Consider the following 19,753-nt stretch of genomic DNA (forward strand, 5'->3'; position numbering starts at 1 on the left):
GAGCTTTCAAAGTTTCATGCATTTGTTCTGTTAATCCAGAAGCTTCAGGCCAATAGCTACAATGCAGCTTCTGCTAAATGTTTAAGGCTAAAAATAATAGTTTTATCACCTCATTGTTGAAGTGATTTTCTCTGTCTCATTCTAAAGAGGCTGGAAACTCGAAACGTGGGATCAACTCTCTAAGTAACAGATTTGCTACTGTGAGGCTATCACCATGGGATCCATCTGCATTCTGTTAAATGGACCACCTTCTCTTCCAATGTGACTCAAACTGACAACAATTCTCTTTCCCAAGTTCATTTGTTAACAAGTAATACATCTGTGATGAATTGCTTCAGCAACCGGTCTAGATTTTGGATTGAACCAGGATTGCTTGAATGTTTGAATCATTGCATCTCTGCCAATGTGTGTTTGACCATGATAGTATCTTGCCATTTGCTTCAGTAGACGATTTGGCAAAACCATTTTGCCTTTCATTCGAAACCCATATTTTATCTATTTCTTTTTGAATGCAACGCAATTTTAACCACCTTTTTTTCATCTTCTGGAAGCTCATCTTGGAGTCGTTTGTCTTCTCCCAAGTGTAAATTTTTGTCAACAGGTAACTTCGACTTGTCTCATCAGTATTCATTGCACCAACATTTTTCCATTCTTCATTAAATGTTGCACAATTCAATGCAGTGAATTGAGCATGCTGATCCGCATGGGAATTTCCCATGGAGATGAAATTGCTCAAACTCTTATGTGCTCTACACTTGACCAAAGCAATACTTTCAGGCAATTGTAGGGCTTTAAGCAAATCATTAATTCTATCACAATTTCTAACTATAGAGCCAGAACAGGTCATGAAACCTCTCTGGGACCATAACTGCCAGAAATCATGTACTCTACCATATCTATACTGGCTGCCTGTAAAAATCATAATTTTAAGCCATGCAGAAATACAGCCTGCTCTAGTAAGAGTCACCAATTCAGCCGCATGTGCATAAAAATCTCCTTGAAGTCTTGAAGTTTCAAGTATGCGAGAAATAATGCACACAGCATAACCAGATCGATTGCAAAGTTCCCGCATTGTCTCTTAAACAGGAACTATCAACAAAATGTATTTGGTAATTTTCCTCAAACGGAGTATCTTGGATATCAGGTCTGGGTTTGTTGCACAGTTCAGTAACCTCTAGGCAGTCACGTTCCACTTCATTAACATTTTCAGATTCAGCAATGTTTATGGGTAGCAATGTTGCTGGATTGAGCACAGTACAATGCTTATGGGGCACATTCGGTGATCCTAAAACTGTCACCTCATATCTAGTCAACCTGGAATTTGTCAAATACGGAGTATTGGTCCTGGTAAGCAAAACCTCAACCAAGTAAGGGATCAAAACAGTTAAAGGATGTCCCATCGCAATGCTCTCACACTGAATGGTGCTCATGACAACTGCTGCCACAGACTTTAAGCAGCTGGGCAAAGCTGTGGCAACAGGATCCAATGTAGCTGAAAAATATGCTACAAGGTGGTGTACGTCACAATGTACCTGCGTCAGGACAGAACGTGAACAACCATCACATTCATGACAAAACAGTAAAAATGGCTTTGTGAAGTCAGGCATTCCCAGAGCTGGTGCTCTGCACAGACTCTCTCTCAGCTCAATGAAGGCATTCATACAAGCTTTGTCAAATGGAACACAGTCTGAAATGTCTTTGTGGGTCAACCTCTGTAATGGCTTGGAAATAACTTAAAAATTAGGAATCTATTTGCGAGAGTAACTCACCAATCCCAAGAACATCCTGACATCTCTTTGAGTAACTGGATGGTTCATTTGCAAAATATCTGTAACCTTTTCTCTGGATACCTTTCTTGCACCTTTCTTTATCTAATTTCCCAAGTATTTCACTTCTTTTTGAGAGTACTGTAATTTTGTTGTGGACACTTTGGCCATCATCACAACATTGGGGGTACCTGCCGCCTCCTGCACGGCAACGGCCGCCAACATTGCCGTGGCTACCAGCCGCCCACCCACATTGTGACCCTCGACGGATTCCGCAAGAAGGCTGGTGGAATACCGCCGACGGTCATGGCAACGGATGGCGATAAGGTGGCACTGCTGTCAGCAGCAGCGCCACGCCAGCAAAACACCGCCTCATGATATGGCCTGGTGGTGTTTTGCTGGCGGATGCTGCTGCTGACAGCAGCACCGCATCCTGTCTCCAGCTGGAGGACCCCCTGCAAGCAGGTAAGTCGGGTTCACCGACAGGAGGGGGGTGGGGGGTGTTGTGTGCATGTGTGGGGTTGTTGTGTGTGGGGGGGTGTCTGTTTATGACTGCGTGCATGCGGGTGTGAGTCGCGTTGAATGAGTGCTTGAATGCCTGCATGTGAGTGTACGTGTATGTTGTGTGTTGTGAATGCATGTATGCGGCAAAGTATGTTGGTGTATGTTGCGGTGTGTGGGTATGTATGTGTGCATGCTTGGGTGGATGTGGGTATGCGTGTGTGTATGTGTTTTTGTGTGTGCGTGTGTGGGTGTGGAAACGTGTGGGGGCAGCAGAGGGAAGGGGGAGGTTGGGGGAGGACTCTGGGGAAGAGGGCAGGGGAGACCCCTATCAGTGCCAGGGAAGGAATTCCCTGGCACTGATAGTGCCTACCGCCATGGTTTTCGTGGTGGTAAGGTTGCCACTAAAACCATGGCGGTAGGCGGGGTCATTATCCCATGGGTGTGACAGTGACGGCATCCTGGCTGGAGAATGACGTCTCCAGCCCAGCGGCTGTTACCGCCCTGGCGGACAGAGTGGTACACTGGTGGTTTGGCTTGAGCCAAACCGCCAATGTCATAATTTGGGAAAAGGACCATTATGTCCATTTTCACCCAAACGATTCAATAAGGCAATAGTATCCTGTCTGCATGCTTCCTGTGTCTTTGAAGCAACGAGTAGGTCATCAATGCACTGAAACAATGTTGATTAGAAAGGCATTTCTAATGAGTCCAAATTATTTTTCAACCAAATATGGATGGGGATTCTGAAAAGCCTTGTGGGATCCTACACCAACAATACACACAATTATTGAATTTAAAACAAAAGAGAAATTGGCTATCTTCAAGTAGAGACACTGAGAAAAATGCTTGTGACAAGTCCACTACTGTGAACCATTCTGTGCATAATCACTGCTGAAGTAGGTACCACTGGACAACATTTGACCACAATATCATTAATTTTTCTCAAATCCTGAACAATGTGAAATTTCCCACTTGGTTTTCGCAAACCCATAATAGGTGAATTACATGGGCTGCAAAGCACTTCTTTCAAAACTCCTTGTTTAACAAAATTTGCAATTACAGGAGTAACTCATTCAATTACATTTGGTGCATTGTGATATTGAGGAGTCTTCAGAAAAATTGCATTAGGTTTCACTGTGGCATTAACTGGTTCTACTCCTCTAATCAGACCAATGTCGTTTCCAGAAACATATCAAACTTTTGAAATAGCTGTATCTTGTAAATCAGTTGGCTGGTCCAGTACTGTAAATGCAGGATAAAGAGGAATCAATGGAAACTCTTCATTAATCGATTTATAATTTTGAATTAGTAAACATGCTTTGTCATCATCACTATTTGTTTGGATGGCAACTCCATCATTTGTGCAAGTAATTGAATATTTCGTTTTGCACAACAAATCTCTTCCCAAAAGGCTTACTAAACTTGAGTCATAGACTAATATTTTAACAGGAACCAGTTCTTCTATAATCAGAGTTGCTACTCCGACAACCTGTACTGCTTTCCCAGAAAGTGGCACATTAGAACATCTGCATTTCTGACAGTAGAACATGGAACTCCTGTGTCAACCAGGAAAGAAACATTCATGACCCAATACTGTTTCATTTATGTAAGGACCACTCTGATCCTCCCCTAATGAAGCTGCTTGCACACATTCTTCTTCATCCAGACTCTCACTCACAATTTCATCACTTGATTCATTCTCACTGTGTGAAGGGTAATGCTATATACATGATTGATTACTTTAACTTAACTTTTGACCCATTTTCTGCTGAGGAACCACTATCATGTGCCATTGGAGCATGAGGTATTTGCATTTTCTGTTGTGGGGAATTTGCATTTGCTGAGGAATCTTCATCCGATTATTCATATTCTGGACATTGAAATTAGGATTCCAAATTCTCGGTCCTCTCAAATTTGGAATTTGATTTTGTTCATTCATCTGCACAACGCCTTCCTGTACCACCATTGGACACTCCTGTTTCCAATGACCTCCACCACCGCAATCGTGAAAAGGTAACATCATCTTCATTGTCTGCATATCACCTGAATTAACATTAGTATTCAGATCAGCATGTGCACGATTTTCATTTCCAAAACCACCATGTCCCCTGCCTCTTGCCAATCCCTGACTCTGAACCATTTGCATGTTTCCCTGTTGTTGTGTAATTCCCTGCATCTCTGATTGTGCTGCTCTAATTTGTATCACCATTGCCTTTTCTTCAATCTCTTCTGCTTCTACTCAATCTCGTCCCAGTTATGTTCAGCAAAGTGCAATACTTCATCAACTGGTTTTGCTTGCCAGCAAATCAAATGACTCTTAAGCATGCTACCAACTTCAGGTCTCAACCCTTCAACAAATCTGAACACTGTGTATCATATCTTTGGGCTCAATTGTTTCCGTACCAGTGTAATGTTTGAATCCCTGCAACATCCTTTCATAATATGCATGTACTGACTCCTTTGCTTTCTGAGCTGTCCTATCAGTTCTCTGCCAATCAGTATTTTTAGGGGAACTTCTCGTTTTCAGAAATTCATTCACCTTGTAATAGCTTTTCATTACTTCAGGAGATGGTGCACTTGTAACTGGATCTCGTGGGGGTTCTCTTGTCGCCAATCAACATTTCTTTTGCATTCAGTCCAAAAATCAGCTGGGACTACTATCTCTAAAAGAGTATTTGAATCTTCCCACAGGCATTTTGCAAGTTTCACAGACCTGTCTGTTTGCTGGTACCATTTCACTGGTTTCTCACACAATTTTGGGTAATCATTTGTCAATGATAAAATAGCACTCCTGCTCAAACGGACATGAACATAGCTCCCTCCAGGAATTTCTCTTGTTGGAAATATCTTTACTGGACTATCAGTCTGCTGTGTATCAGTAGAGTTCAAATTTGCAGACTCTCTTTTCTTCTGATCTCTTTTCTTTATCCATCTGCCTTCCCATTTATTTAATGCCCCCCATGTTTTAATACTTTGAATTAATTCTCTAATGTGAATTTTCTTTCCAGGTGATCTCATGATCTCAATATCTTTTTTAATCAAATTCTAATCTGTAACTCCTCTTCAAATGTTTAGATTTCTCAATGCCCACTTCCTATTTTTCAGGAAGTTCTGATAATTTCTGAGCCAATTTCTGAGCCAATCCTGCTGTGTTTGTGACATATTTACACATGAAGCGTAACCCGTATTCATTATATGAGTCAATTCTATTTAATTCAAGTGTTCCCTCAATCTTTTCATTTAATTCACATTTTAGTCTTGATGGGTTCAGTGTTCTTTCCCCTTCAGCAACTATATTCATTGCTGATGCTACACTCACTTTCTCCAACTAGTCTGAGAACTGCTGAGCTTTCAAGCCTTATAAAGAAACATCATTCTTTACATTGGGCACGCATTGCGGAATATTGCATGGCAGACTCATTACTCTCTCAGTTGTAATTGGAATTGAACTCAAACTTGGATTTTACTTCTCCAAAGTTTGGGAAATCTTGGAAAAAATTGAATCTGTAAGCAGACCTGTTTTGTCAAAAGTCTGATTCATTGAAGACATGACTCCTGCAATACCACTGAGTCTCTCCATTTCTGCATTTGAATCAAAAATATTCTGTACATTACTCTCATTATTTCCCTGAGCAAACAATTGAAAAACTGGACCAATTGTAAGTGGAACTGTTAGTGCTTCTGGCCTTGATTGCACATTCTGATTTCTCTAGTAAATTACTCCTGAGTTCTGACCTGTAAATACTGAGGAACTTGTTAGTGTTACTGTTACTGGAGTATACCTTAGCATTGTCTGAGCTTGACCAACAACTTGTACAGGAGTCATGGAGTTAGGTGTAGACTTCATCTAAACCATCATTGGTTTATGGAACATCTGTGATATCTGTAATGGTGGCACCACTGGTACCGTCATATTCGGTGCAGAACTTACAACAGGAACTGTAGAATAAACTATAGGTAGTCCAGCCTGAGTCATAGGTGTCTCGGTTACTGTAATAGCAGGAATATTAGTTGTGACCTGTACTTGGAACTGTATTACCATAACTAGAGATGGTGCACTTGGACTAATATTAGTACCTGGACTTGACAATTGTTCTGCTTATGGTGGGGGATGACTTCTCAATAACTTTGTTATAAATTCATCATCATCTGAGTCGCTATCATAGGTCAGTGACTTCTTAGCTTCATCTGACTTCGACTCAGTTTCTTCAAGATCCTTATTCTTTTTATTTGTCTTTGGTCTAACACTTTCCTCTTTCTCTTGCATCATTGCAGGATGCATTCCAATACCCTATAAGGTTTCTGATCATTGGCCCATCTTGCTTTTAACAATGTTTTCTCATCTTTTCTCATTTGTCTCTCAAATTTTAATTGCACTTGCTGTCTGGCCACTACTTCCCAAATAACTAAAGCTACAAATTGTGCTGGTCTCGGAGTGGGCTTTGATTCATGAAGCACTCTTCTCAAATTCTCTAAAACTTTTCATATTAAAACTTTCATGAGCAGGAAACGTTAAGCTCCCTTCCTTCTCTGTAATTGTGCACCATTGTTTTAACCAAATGCATGCTGAAGGCCCTTTCTACTCAATTACAATGTATGTGGGTGTACCTTCTGGCGGGGCAATTTCTCCTAGTCTGACTGGAATTAAAGCATGTCCTCTTAATGCACACTTCACGCTTTCAAAATTTTCATTTTTGGCTTTAATTTGACTTAAAACTATGAATTAAATTCAAAACAGGAAGTAATTAAATCCCAAAATCCTTTTTGCTTGCTACTCTCAACCAATAGCTGATCACGGTTGTCCACTAATCCATTCCCAGCTCCTTTTCACCAACCGACCAATCCTAGTGGACCCAATGACGTCACACTAGCACACAGTGGCTGACAAAGCCTTGCGGACTCGTCCTCGAAACTCAATTCACACAAAAACTAAATGCGAAATATTGGGAGCACTAAAGAATAAATCAACAAACCAACTTGTCTTCTTCCTACAGGTAGGGGCTTAATCACTTTGGAAGACTTATGGAATTTTCGACTGGGGCTTTTAGCTCTGACAGCTACTCATTCGACATCAGCTTTCTCTCATGTGCAAGTAAAATTCAACCTGCACATTTCACCCTTTTCTAAAACCAGATCTTCCCTGCGTTCTCAGGAATTACCAGGTACCTGTCAAACTAACACTCCCTTAGCACGGACACTAGAATGCTATTTGTCAACCACACCCGATTGACCTAACCCAGCAAACAAGTTACAACAACAACCAAGTGTCTCATACACTTGTACCATATTCTGGAGTCTTAGAACATGCAGGCTCAGTACATTAAAAATCCACATGGGCAATTTTTGAGCACAAAGCATCACATTCACTTGAAATACAATGACTTCTCTACTCTCACCCTTTGGGGTACACCCACTCCCTAATCAACTACATTGGAGTATGCAGACTCTCTATTTCTCTCACATGTCACAATTCACCTGCGATTTGCCAAAGCATTGCAAGAGCAAACCCTACTCAAAACTCAAACAATCACTGGAAACACTGGGAACATACCTAATATTGTCTAAGCAAACATTGGTAAAACCAAATTTCCAAAAATCAAAATTTAGACAACCCTTGTCAAAACCAATTCTCTCCTATTGAGATAGAACCATAACAACTAGGATTTTTCCCTCCTATTGAGACATAACCAAACTCTGCTACCAATTTCTGTGAGTGTGTCAGACCTTATTTGCTTTTATTTTATTATGTGAAGGTGACACTGTTGAACTTGTCATCCTTGGCGTGGTCTCCCTTAACGTTTTGCCTCTGTTCCCCAGGTTGTTGATGTGTGCTGGACTCTGATTTTACTGTTTTTGTTTCTCTGGGTACTTTACCACTGCTAACCAGTGCTAAAGTGCAAGTTCTCCTTTACAAAATGTGTATGTAATTGGCTTATCCATTATTGGCATATTTGATTCACTAGTAAGTCCCTAGTAAAGTGCACTAGAGGTGCCAGAGCCTGTAAATCAAATGCTACTAGTGGGCCTGCAGCACTGGTTGTGCCACCCACATAAGTAGCTCTGTAATCATGTCTCAGACCTGCCATTGCAGTGTCTGTGTGTGCAGTTTTAACTGTACATTCGACTTGGCAAGTGTACCCACTTGCCAGGCCTAAACCTTCCATTTCCTACATGTAAGGCACCCCTAGGGTAGGCTCTAGGTAGCCCCAAGGCAGGGTGCAGTGTACGATTAAGGTAGGACATATAGGCCCTCATTACAACCCTGGCGGTCGATGTTAAAGCAGTGGTAAGACCGCCAAAAGGCCGGCGGTAAAAAAAATGGAACCATGACCATGGTGGAAACCGCCAACATAGACAGCCACTTTAACACTCCTACCGCCACCGCGGTAGAAACAAACACTGCGGCGGTAACCGCCAACAGACAGGCGGAACTCAATGTACCACCCACCATATTACAAGGCACCAATCCGTCAGCTTTTCTGGGGCAGTACCAACGCCATCAAAAGCACGGTGGAAATAGTCTGTAGAACGGAAACCACTCACCTCTCAACACCCAACGAGGAACCAGGACGCCATGGAGCCCGAGTTACAGGTCCTGCCCGTGTTGCTTAACCTCCTCTACTATCAGGAGCAGCAAAGACGCCCGCGACGACCACGGTGAGTACTGCACCTAGCGCACAGGGGAGGGGGAGGAAAAAGAGAGTGACGCACACACACAACACCCCCACCCTCACCCACAACACCATACACACAAATACATGCATCAACATTACATTTACACCCCGTCACCCTTTGGAATAACGCAAGGACAAAATGAAATGATTGTAACAAGTGTAATCATCGAAAAATCTGATAGGCCACAATTAAAATCATCAGTATATACAAATATATACACCAACTGCACAAGTCCGGATAGTAATGAAATCATTGTCTGTGGACCAGTGATCCCACAATATATGGGCGAAGCCCACACATGATACCTGACTCGAAATGGAGAGAACACTGCTGGGACTCAGATAAAAAATAAACAGGTACCTCAGTAGGTGGGGGGGCACCTCAGCCGGATGAACGTACAATGCCACTGCTCCACAAGGGGGCTTCATGCCCACAGTTTGGTCCTGGGGAGTGCAAAGCCACAGTCTCTCAAGTCTCTCCAGTGGGTGGTTTGCCCACTGCTTTATCCTGGGGAGTGCAAAGCCACAGTCTCTCAAGTCTCTCCAGTGGGTGGTTTGCCCACCGCTTTATCCTGGGGAGTGCAAAGCCACAGTCTCTCAAGTCTCTCCAGTGGGTGGTTTGCCCACTGCAAAGCCACAGTCTCTCAAGTCTCTCCAGTGGGTGGTTTGCCCACTGCTTTATCCTGGGGAGTGCAAAGCCACAGTCTCTCAAGTCTCTCCAGTGGGTGGTTTGCCCACTGCTTCATCCCGGGGAGTGCAAAGCCAAAGTCTCTCAAGTGGATGTCTGTCTCAACTGGTTCTGGAGGGGCTTTGTTCCCAGAGTGCTTTATCCTGCCAAGGACTGGGGTAGTGGATGCTTTTCTCCACTGGTTCTGGAGGGGTCTTTGTGCCCAGAGTGCTTCATCCTTGGCAGGACTGGGGTAGTGGATGCTTTTCTCCACTTGTTCTGGAGGGGGCTTTGTGCCCAGAGTGCTTCATCCTGCCAAGGACTGAGTGAGTGGATGCTTTTCTCCACTGGTTCTGGAGGGAGCATTCTGCCCAGAGTGCGTCATCCTGCCAAGGACTGGAGTAGTGGATGCTTGTCTCCACTGGTTCTGGAGGGGGCTTGGTGCCCAGAGTGCTTCACATGCAGTGTGGCAGGTCCCATTCCCTCACCTGGGTGTGTGTGCCACGAGATTGCCTGGGAATAGGTAGCATGATACTCTATGGAGGCAGAGACACACTCCACCCTGCTGCGACTTCAATTGCCACCTGCAGGTACAAACAGTGCTGGGTGTCGTGCCTCATGTACGCTGTCAGGGTCCAGGACATCTCCTGCAGCCTCGGACGGCTGGCCACTGGGGATGATAGCCATGTCAGCTGTGATGGTACTGTCTGAGCACGTCGCAGGGCTGGTGGCGGTGGTTGCGTCGGTGTCTGTGGCGGAGATGCTGTCGGTGGTGAATGTGTCAGCACCTGTGGAGGGACACAGCAGGACGTCTCCTGCAGCCCCGGACGGCTGGCCACTGGGGATGATAGCTATGTCAGCTGTGGTGGCACTGTCTGAGCACGTCGCGGGGCTGGTGGCGGTGGTTGCGGCGGTGTCTGTGGCGGAGATGCTGGGGGTGGTGAAAGTGTCAGCAACTGTGGAGGGAAACAGCAGGACGTCTCCTGCAGCCTCGGACAGCTGCCCACTGGGGATGATCCTGGGGGCTGGTGCTGAGGCATCAGACGTGCAGGTGGCGGTGCAGGTGGCGGTGTCCACCACCGTACAGGTTGCTGTTCTGGTTGCCAGAAGGGGTGACTCTGGTCCCTCAGCCCGAGGCTCCGTGCCCTTTCCTGACTTGCCCTTCGCCGTGTGTCCCTTCCCCACCTTTGATGTCGCTACTGGTTCCTTGGCACTGTCACCTTTTGGCTTGGAGGAGCCCTTGCTGGTTGGCAGGTTTGGCTTCTCCCTATGGCATGGGGGGACCTTCTTCACCTTGGCAGTTGGCGGAATGGGCTGATCCTTGGCCTCGCTAGGTGGCACACTGGCAGCCCTAATGGGTGCCGCCTGCGATGTGACAGGACTTGCTGGGACCACAGTGCTGGAGGATTTGGTGGCTCAGGTGCTGGGCTGGGACCTGGTCATCCTGGCCCTAGGGGAAGGACGGGGGGAGGTGTAGGGAAGAGGTCAATGTTAGTCAGGAAAAGTTTTTTAGACACACTGGGATGGGAAGATGGAGGGGGTTTGGGAGTGGAGGAAGAGGTAGTGGTTGTAGGGGGTGTACGTCTGCTGAATTTGGGTGAAGGTGCATGGGCCGGAGGCTGTTGTGAGGTGGATGGCTGTTGGGTGGGTGTGTGCCTGCGTTTGTGTACTTTGGGAGGAGGGCTCACAGACACACTGGGAGAGGACACAGGGGATGTGTGAATGGTAGTGGGGGTGGTGATTGCATGTGAGCGGTGTGTGGTGATGGGTTGCTGGTGATGGAGGTAGTGGATCAAGATGTAGTGCATGCAGGTGTGAGTGGAGATGAGAAAGGGAGGGAGGAGGAGGACGTGGAGGAGGGGAACACAGTGGAGGCAGTGGATGTTGGTGTGTCTGCATGGGGATGGTGCTTGTGTGAGTGCCTGCGGGATGTGTGGTGCTTATTTTTGCCACGTCCACTCTTCTGTGTTGATGAGTGTGCATGCTGGTCTGATGATGTGCTTGGGATAAGCTGAGGTAGAGGGGATTGGGTCTGGGTAGAAAAAGTTGGAAGGGGGATGCTGGACACAGGGACAATGGCTGCCATCAGTGCTGAGGCCAGAGCCTGAAATGCTCTCTGTTGGGCCGCCACGCCAGAATGAATGCCCTCCAGGTATGCATTTGTTTGCTGCAAATGCCTCTCAACACCCTGGATGGCATTCAAAATGGTTGATTGCCCAACAGTGAGGGATCTCAGGAAGTCAATAGCCTCCTCACTGAGGGCAGCAGGGCTGACTGGGGCAGGGCCTGAGGTGCCTGGGGCAAAGGAGATGCCCACCCTCCTGGGTGAGCGGGCACGGGAAACTCGATGAGGGGCTGCTGGGAGGGTGGTGCTGTTGGGGGGGGATGGCGGCTGTACCTGTTGTTGTGGTGGGCACAGAGGTGTCTGCCACCGCAAGGGAGTCCCATCAGAGGAGGAGTCACTTTCACTGGTGTCTGCTCCTGCCCCCGTCATGGAGCTTCCCTTGCCATCCGTCCCACTGGTGCCTTCTGACTCCGTAAATTCACCCTCTAGGGCCATGTGGGTTGCAGCTCCCTCCTGCTCCGGTGCCAATGCTCCTCTGCCAGATGATGCTAATGCACACAAGAACAGTGTGACAAAACAAAAAGGGGGGGAAGACAGAGCAGACACATGGTCAATGCCTGCAACACCACTACAGTTGGCGGACACAACAGACAGGGAGCAGCCCTATCCACTAGCGCATGCACTAACAGTGCAGGGGAAAAGCACATGCCCATGGGGGACTCTGTCTAGACCCATTTCATGCACAGCTGGAAGCCATAGGAGCCTGACTAGGTGTAGAGAGCAACTACCACATTTGGGTTTAGAGTGGGACTGAGCCTGCAAATCAATGGATCTACCTTTGCACACCTGTCCTGGCCTAGGTGAACCCACAGCCCACCTCCCCCACCCAGACACCTCGTCAAGCGCGCAGAGTCAGCTGAATGAGAGTGTGCTCACCCACTTGTGGCTGCTGTGATGCCCTCAAGTGCCCATCCAACTCAGGATATGCCACCGCCAGGATCCAGTACATCAGGGGGGTCATGGTGCGACAGGCACCCTTTCCACGTTGGGAGGCCATCCCCAGCTGGGCCTCTGCCATCTTCTTGCTCCAGCGGCACAGGTCCTCCCACCTTTTACGGCAGTGGGTGCTCCGTCTATGGTAGATCCCCAGGGTCCGCACTCCCTTGGCGATGGCACGCCAAATACCCTTCTTCTGGTGGGCTCTGACATAGAGGAATAGTAAAGTAAAAAAGGATGTTACTCCCCCGATACAGTTCTTCTCACACATTGGCCACAAACATCCCACCCTGTTCCAGAAAAACATACACTCACCATCCTCACATGCTGGCCTTTCCCCCGTCTCTTCCATCCACAACACTCGATACAATCATGTCCCATCCACCATGCACACGGTTCACTCACCTATTTGTCTGGAGGACCTTACAATAGTATGTACTGGGGGAGGACCCCATCCACCAGTTTCTCTAACTCCTCCGCAGTGAAGGCAGAGTCCCTTTCCCCAGACACTGTAGCCATTGTCGCTTCTAGACTCAGGTCACAGCAGCACTTGCAGTGTAGGTCCTCTCCTGTTGAAGGTCAGGTATCAAATGAGGGAAATGATAGAAAATGGCAGTCACGTCCGCGGTGGTGCGGACCGTCACCGCCGGTGTACATCGTCATTGGCTCCTGGAACCCATAGGGCCCAATGACAACCAATGCTGAATTGCACGGCGGTCTTTGACCGCCTACCGCGACGCTGCACAACGCCAGCGCATTTACCTAATTTCCCCTTGTCCCTCCTTACAGGTCAGGCAGCCGCCATTTCAGGGGGCCACATGGCAAGCCAACTAACTGCGTCACAGCTATTTTGGCCAGGAATACAGACAGACAAAGGCACACAAAGATTATTTCACAATTGTGCTAAACAGTCTTGTGAAACCTATGTGGTGTATGACCCTCTGCTCACCCTTCTACTCCATAGGGCATGTCCGCTGGGTCAGGTGATGAGAAGGCAGCATCCTCCGGTGTACAGACCCCTGGTGGACCTGTCGACAATGGAAGACAGACACATCATTATCACTTACAGACTTGATTGTGCCGCACCCATGAACTGTGTGCCCAGTTGGAGCCAGACCTGATGTCAGCTATCCACCATCCCACAGGAATACCCCCTCTAGTGCAGGTCCTGTCAGTGCTCCATTTCCTGGCCAATGGTTCCTTTCAAACATCAGTGGCCATGGCATCAGGGTTGTCACAGCCAATGTTCTCTAACTTGTTTTCCAGAGTGTTATCTACCCTGCTGAAACACATGCGCAGCTACATCGTTTTCATTCAGGTGGGGGATCTGCCCACATTGAAAGGTTACTTTTATGCCCTGGGACATATCCCCAACATCTTTGGTGCCATTGATGGTACATATGTGGCATTTGTCCCCCCTGCAGGTGTACAGAAACCGGAAAAGCTACCATTCAATGAATGTGCAGATGGTGTGTTTGGCAGACCAGTACATCTCCCATGTGAATGGCAGTATCCTAGCTCAGTGCATGACGCTTACATTTTGAGGAATAGCAGCATCCCTTATGTGATGGGGCAAGTCCAGAGGCACGGTGTGTGGCTCATAGCTGAGCCCAAGGTCCCCACACAGTTTAAATAGGTGTCTGGGAGATTCCATACTGTTTGGAGGATGTCTAACAGTTGTCCCTCGATATTTGCAGGTTACCCCAACCTGTCATGGCTACTGACCCCAGTGAAGAATCCCAGGACAAGGGCAGAGGAACGCTACAATGAGGCACATAGGCAAACTAGGAGGATAATAGAGTGCACCTTCGGCCTCCTGAAGGCCAGATTCCGATGCCTCCATCTGACAGGTGGCTCCCTATACTACTCACTGAAGGTGTGCCAGATAATCGTGGCATGCTGTATGTTGCACAACCTGGCTTTGCGACGCCAGGTGCCTTTTCTGCAGGAGGGTGGGCCTGATGTTGGTCTTGTGGCAGTTGTGGAGCCTGCGGACAGTGAAGAAGAGGAGGCAGAAGAAGAAGATATAGACAACCGAAACAACATCATCATACAATACTTCCAGTGAGACACAGGTAAGAGGATGGCACTGCTTCACACATCTCATACTACTGTGGGACATAGCATAAATCTGCCTTTTTACCTCTGTGTATGGACACTGACATGTCACTTTGCCTTTTTATTTCACTGATCTGGGACCCACTTTGTGGCCTCTGCTATGTTTACTGCTGCCCAACAACTGTGTAACATTGGTATGTGAACATGAACATTGACATTGCTATATTTGTGAGAGGTTGCAATTACACATTTGTGAAAGTACAGACTGACTCCAGATTGATCTGTGTTTCAAGGGTGTTTATTTATGTGCTAGTAAGTGGAGGGGGGGTGCAATGGGCTGGGGTGATGGTGGAGGGATGTCCATGGTAGAGTTTAGTTTCTTGGTCTCACAGGTGCATTGTCCATGGGGGCATATGAAGTGGAGCAAAGGCAGTTTAAGGTGGACGGGGTGACAAAGTGGGACAGAAGGGTGACAATCAGGAGGGTTTTATTTCCTGGCGGGGGTCTTAGCAATGTTCTCTGTCTTGTTCCTGGATCTCAGGGACCGTTTGTGGGGTGGTTCTCCTTCTGCAGGGAGTGTGGTGCTGGTGGCCTGTTGTTCCTGTGGCGGTTCCTCCTATCCACTAGCGCCGGTGGAGGTGAAGGGCTGTTCATCATCCGGACTAATGTCAGGAACCCGTTTGTGTCTCACTGTGTCCCTCATGGTGTTGGCCAGGTCTGCCAGCACCCCTGCAATGGTGACCAGGGTGGTGTTAATGGACTTCAAGTCCTCCCTGAACCCAAGGTAGTGTTCCTCCTGCAGCCGCTGGGTCTCCTGAAACTTGGCCAGTACCGTGCCCATGGTCTCCTGGGAATGGTGGTATGCTCCCATGATGTTGGAGAGTGCCTCGTGGAGAGTGGGTTCCCTGGGCCTGTCCTCCCCCTGTCACACAGCGGTCCTCCCAGCTTCCCTGTTGTCCTGTGCCTCTGTCCCCTGAACCGTGTGCCCACTGCCACTGATCCCCGGTCCGTGATTGTCTTGGGTTGGTGGGTTTGCCTGGGGTCCCTGTAGTGGTGGACACACTGCTGATTGACTTGTCCTAGGGACCGTGACATCGGCCCGCTGGGTGGGTGCTGTGGTGGTGTTTCCTGAGGGGGGAGGGTCTGTGGTAGCTTGTGACTGTGGCAGGGGAACCGACTGTCCAGAGGTCCCTGATGGGCCAGGCTGGTCATCTTGATCTAGGCGTGCAGAGCTGCTTTCATCACTGTGGGCCTCTTCTGTGGACTGGATATGTCTGGCACCTCCTGTCCAGTGACGTTGGGTATGGCTCCTGTTGGGGTGTAACTGCAAAGTTTTAGTATCTTGTGTGCCATCTTGTGCATTGGGTGAGTTGCCCTCTACTCCTGTGCTTGCATTATTGTATTTGCCCTTGTGTGATTAGTGTTTTAGGGTCTCTGTGGGTATCTGTACTGGACATGCTTTGGCAATGGGTGTCCATGCTTTGGTGTTGCATGCAGGGCTTGGTATTGGGATATGTGGGTTGTGATAGTGGGGCGTATGTGAGGTGTTGTAGTGATGAGGGTGAGGGGGAGGGGGTATGTAATGGCATGCAGGTAGGGTGTGTGGGATATAGTAGTAAAGATTTGAATTACTAGAGTCCAGTCCTCCTGCTACTCCTTCGAGGCCCTCAGGATACATGATTGCCAAGACTTGTTCCTCCCATGTTGTTAGTTGTGGGGGAGGAGGTGGGGGTCCACCTAAAATCCTCTGTACATCAATCTGGTGTCTGGATACCACGGAACGCACCTTCCCCCATAGGTCGTTCCACCTCTTCGTGATGTCATCCCGTGTTCTTGGATGCTATCCCACTGCATTGATCCTGTTGACGATTCGCCGCCATAGCTCCATCTTCCTGGCTATGGAGGTGTGCTGCACCTGTGATCCGAATAGCTGTGGCTCTACCCAGATGATTTCCTCCACCATGACCCTGAGAAAACCTGGGGTGTCTTTGAGGTGCCATAGTGTGGTGTGGGTGATGTGTGAGGTGATGTTTGTTGTGCTGTGTGATGTTTTGTGTTGGGGTGCGTTGTGTTGGGGTGTGTTGTTTGAGGTGCGTGGATGTTGTATGAGTAATGTTCTGGTGTGCCTGTGGATGCTGGTGTTGTGTTTGCTATTCTCTCTCTCTCAGCTTTTTCAAAACAATGTTGTTGTAAGGCTTTGTGGGTAATGTGGGTTTGTGTTTTATAGTGTTGTGAGTGTGTGGATGTGGTGTGTGTATGTGTATCAGGTGTGTGTATTTCGAATTGTCCAATGTTTCTGTGTTTTGTAAGTGTGTGTGTATTTTGAGCATGGCGGTGTGTACCACCAGTGGATTACCATGGTTGAAAGACCGCTTTTTTGGTATCGCCAGTTTATCACTGACCTTTGGTGTGGCAGACTTGTGTGGGTGTCTATATTGTGGCGGATTCCGAGATGTGGGTCGTAAAACCTGTAGCGGATTTCCCCCGCGGCCACGGTATGTTGGCGGCCTTCAGCACAGCAGTAAGCCGGATTTACTGCTAGGGTTTTTATGAGGGCCATAGTAAAGTGTTTTATATGCCCTGACAGTGAAATATTGCTAAATTTGTTTTTCACTGTTGCAAGGCCTGCCCCCTAAGAGGTTAACATGGTGGCTACCTTTAAATCTGATTAAAGTGTAGATTCCCTTTGGGAGCGGATGGACATGTGGAGTTTGGGGTCTTTGAGCTCACAATTAAAAAATACGTCTTTTAGTACAGTTTATTTTAAGGTTGTGGCCCTCATTATGAACACAACGGTGTTTACTGCCGTGTTCATGCTGGCGGTCATTTCACTGACCGCCAGCCCCCCTGGGACCCAGCATTGTTTCCGCCCGCCAGCCCAGCAGAATGCATGTCCGGGACATTGCAGGCGGCTCCATGCCTCTCTGCGGCGGAGGAGCTGCCCATAAATCGGCAGTGACCTGTGCAATAGGGCACTGCACAGGGGCCACTTCACTGCCCATGCCAAGTGCAGGGGGCCCTGGAGCACCCCCAGAGCCAGAAGGGATCATTATCCGAGGGGCAGCGCTGCTTGCAGCGTTGCTCGGTCGGACAATAATCCCCTCCACAGTCAGGCTGTCTGTCGGCGGCGGCCTGGCGCTGATCAGACCACCATCCCAGTGGCAGTCTTTTCACCCGCCGCCGTCATGGCGGTCTGAACCGCCGGGGATCATAATGACCCCCTGTGCGTGAAAATGCCACTTTTAGAAAGTGAGCATTTTCTTGCTTATACCATTTCAGTGACTCTGCCTGTTTGTGGATTCACTGTCTGGGTCAGTTTGACGGTTGGGCTGGTTGCACCTCACACTAGACAGTGACACAAAGGGAGCTGGGATGTAGCCTGCATATCCTGATGAGCCATCTGTGCTAGGAGGGAGGGGAAGTGTGGCCACTCACACGTGAAAGGGCTTTGCCTGCCCTCACACAATGCAGTCTCCAACCCCCTGGTGACTGTCTGGGGCCTGGCCTGGGCAAAGCAGGATTTCATATTCAAAAGAGACTTTACTTTGAAGTAGGCCTACTTAAAAGGAGAAATTGGGTATAAGAAGGGCACCCAAAACCACAGACTTTAGAACACTTCTGGAAACAAGAGGAACCTCTGCCTCGAGAAGAGCTGAGGAAGAAGAGCTGCCTTGCCTGTGACTGTGCTTTGTGGAGCTATCCTGCAGTTGCTGATTCTGCCAGAGTAAGAGGACAAAGACTGGACTTTGTGTACCTTCCATCTTGAGAAGATATCTCCAAGGGCTTGATTTAGAGCTTGCCTCCTGTTGTTTAAAGTCTCAGGGACAGCAAAGACTTCTCTCTGCCAGCACCTAGAGTCTCTGGAGAGACTCCTACTCTGCCCTGTGGTGCCCATCCAGTTCCTGGGACCCTAAAAGGAGAAGCTGGCAGCCTAAGAGGAGGAAATCCACGCACAGAGTGCTGTCTAGGGAAAAGATTGACGCAACTCTAATCTGCGGCTGAAGAAACAATGCGCCTCTGTGGCTGAAAATTGACACTCGCTGGAAACGCGACCGAAGAATCGATGCACGGAGCCTGAGAAACGACGTGCAGCATCGCTGATGGAGGCTGGGAGATCGCAACCCACGCTAAGTGGTTTTCGGATCATCGTGCAGCTGGATCTCCGATGGAAGCACCGCTGGGCGTGTAAAAACAACGCAAGGCCTCCCCGAACCCTAGAGTGCTGACTGGATCAATGCATCTCTCCCCTATGGAGAGAAGAAACGACGCGCCCGACCCGACGAAAGGAGAAACAACACAAGGTCCCTCTTGTGAGTGGAATCGATGCATCGCAAGCCCTTTTTGACTCACACTTGCCCATGCGGGGTTATTTTAGATGCACCCAAGGTACATTTTCACGCTAACAGTGTTAGTGTGTGTTAAAAACTACTTAAAGACTCTATTGATTTTATTGTGTATTGTGGATTTTTGTTGTTTTGGTCTTGTTTTGTTTAGATAAATATTTCCTATTATTCTAAACCTGTGTTGTGTTATTTTTTAGTGTTTTCATTAAGTTACTGTATGTGTTGGTACAAATACTTTACACCTAGCACTCTGAAGTTAAGCCTACTGCTCTACAAGCTACCAAGGGGGTAAGCAGGGGTTAGCTGAATGTGATTCTCTTTTACCCTGCCTAGAATGAGGGTCCTTGCTTGAACCGGGGGTAACCTGACTGTCAACCAAAGACCCCATTTCTAACATTGGTGATAATCGGTTGATAATTGGACTTGTATTTGTACTTGACATACAGTGATTAAGTGTACACTACTGTTGAGTGCAGACCACTACCTGACCACAATCTACTTGTCTTGTGATTCTTGTTTTTCTCTTTGCGACTGTTTTTGTTCTACTTCCATTTTTTGCTGATTCCTTGATTGACTTTTCTTTTGAAACTTCAGTTGGGAACTTGTTTTTCTGCCTTTGGAACTTTGTACTTGTTTTTCAATCTTTATCATGTCCCAAGCTGGAGATGCATCAGTTGGAG

This window comes from Pleurodeles waltl, chromosome 11, assembly GCF_031143425.1.
Source record: "Pleurodeles waltl isolate 20211129_DDA chromosome 11, aPleWal1.hap1.20221129, whole genome shotgun sequence".
Lineage (NCBI taxonomy): Eukaryota > Metazoa > Chordata > Amphibia > Caudata > Salamandridae > Pleurodeles > Pleurodeles waltl.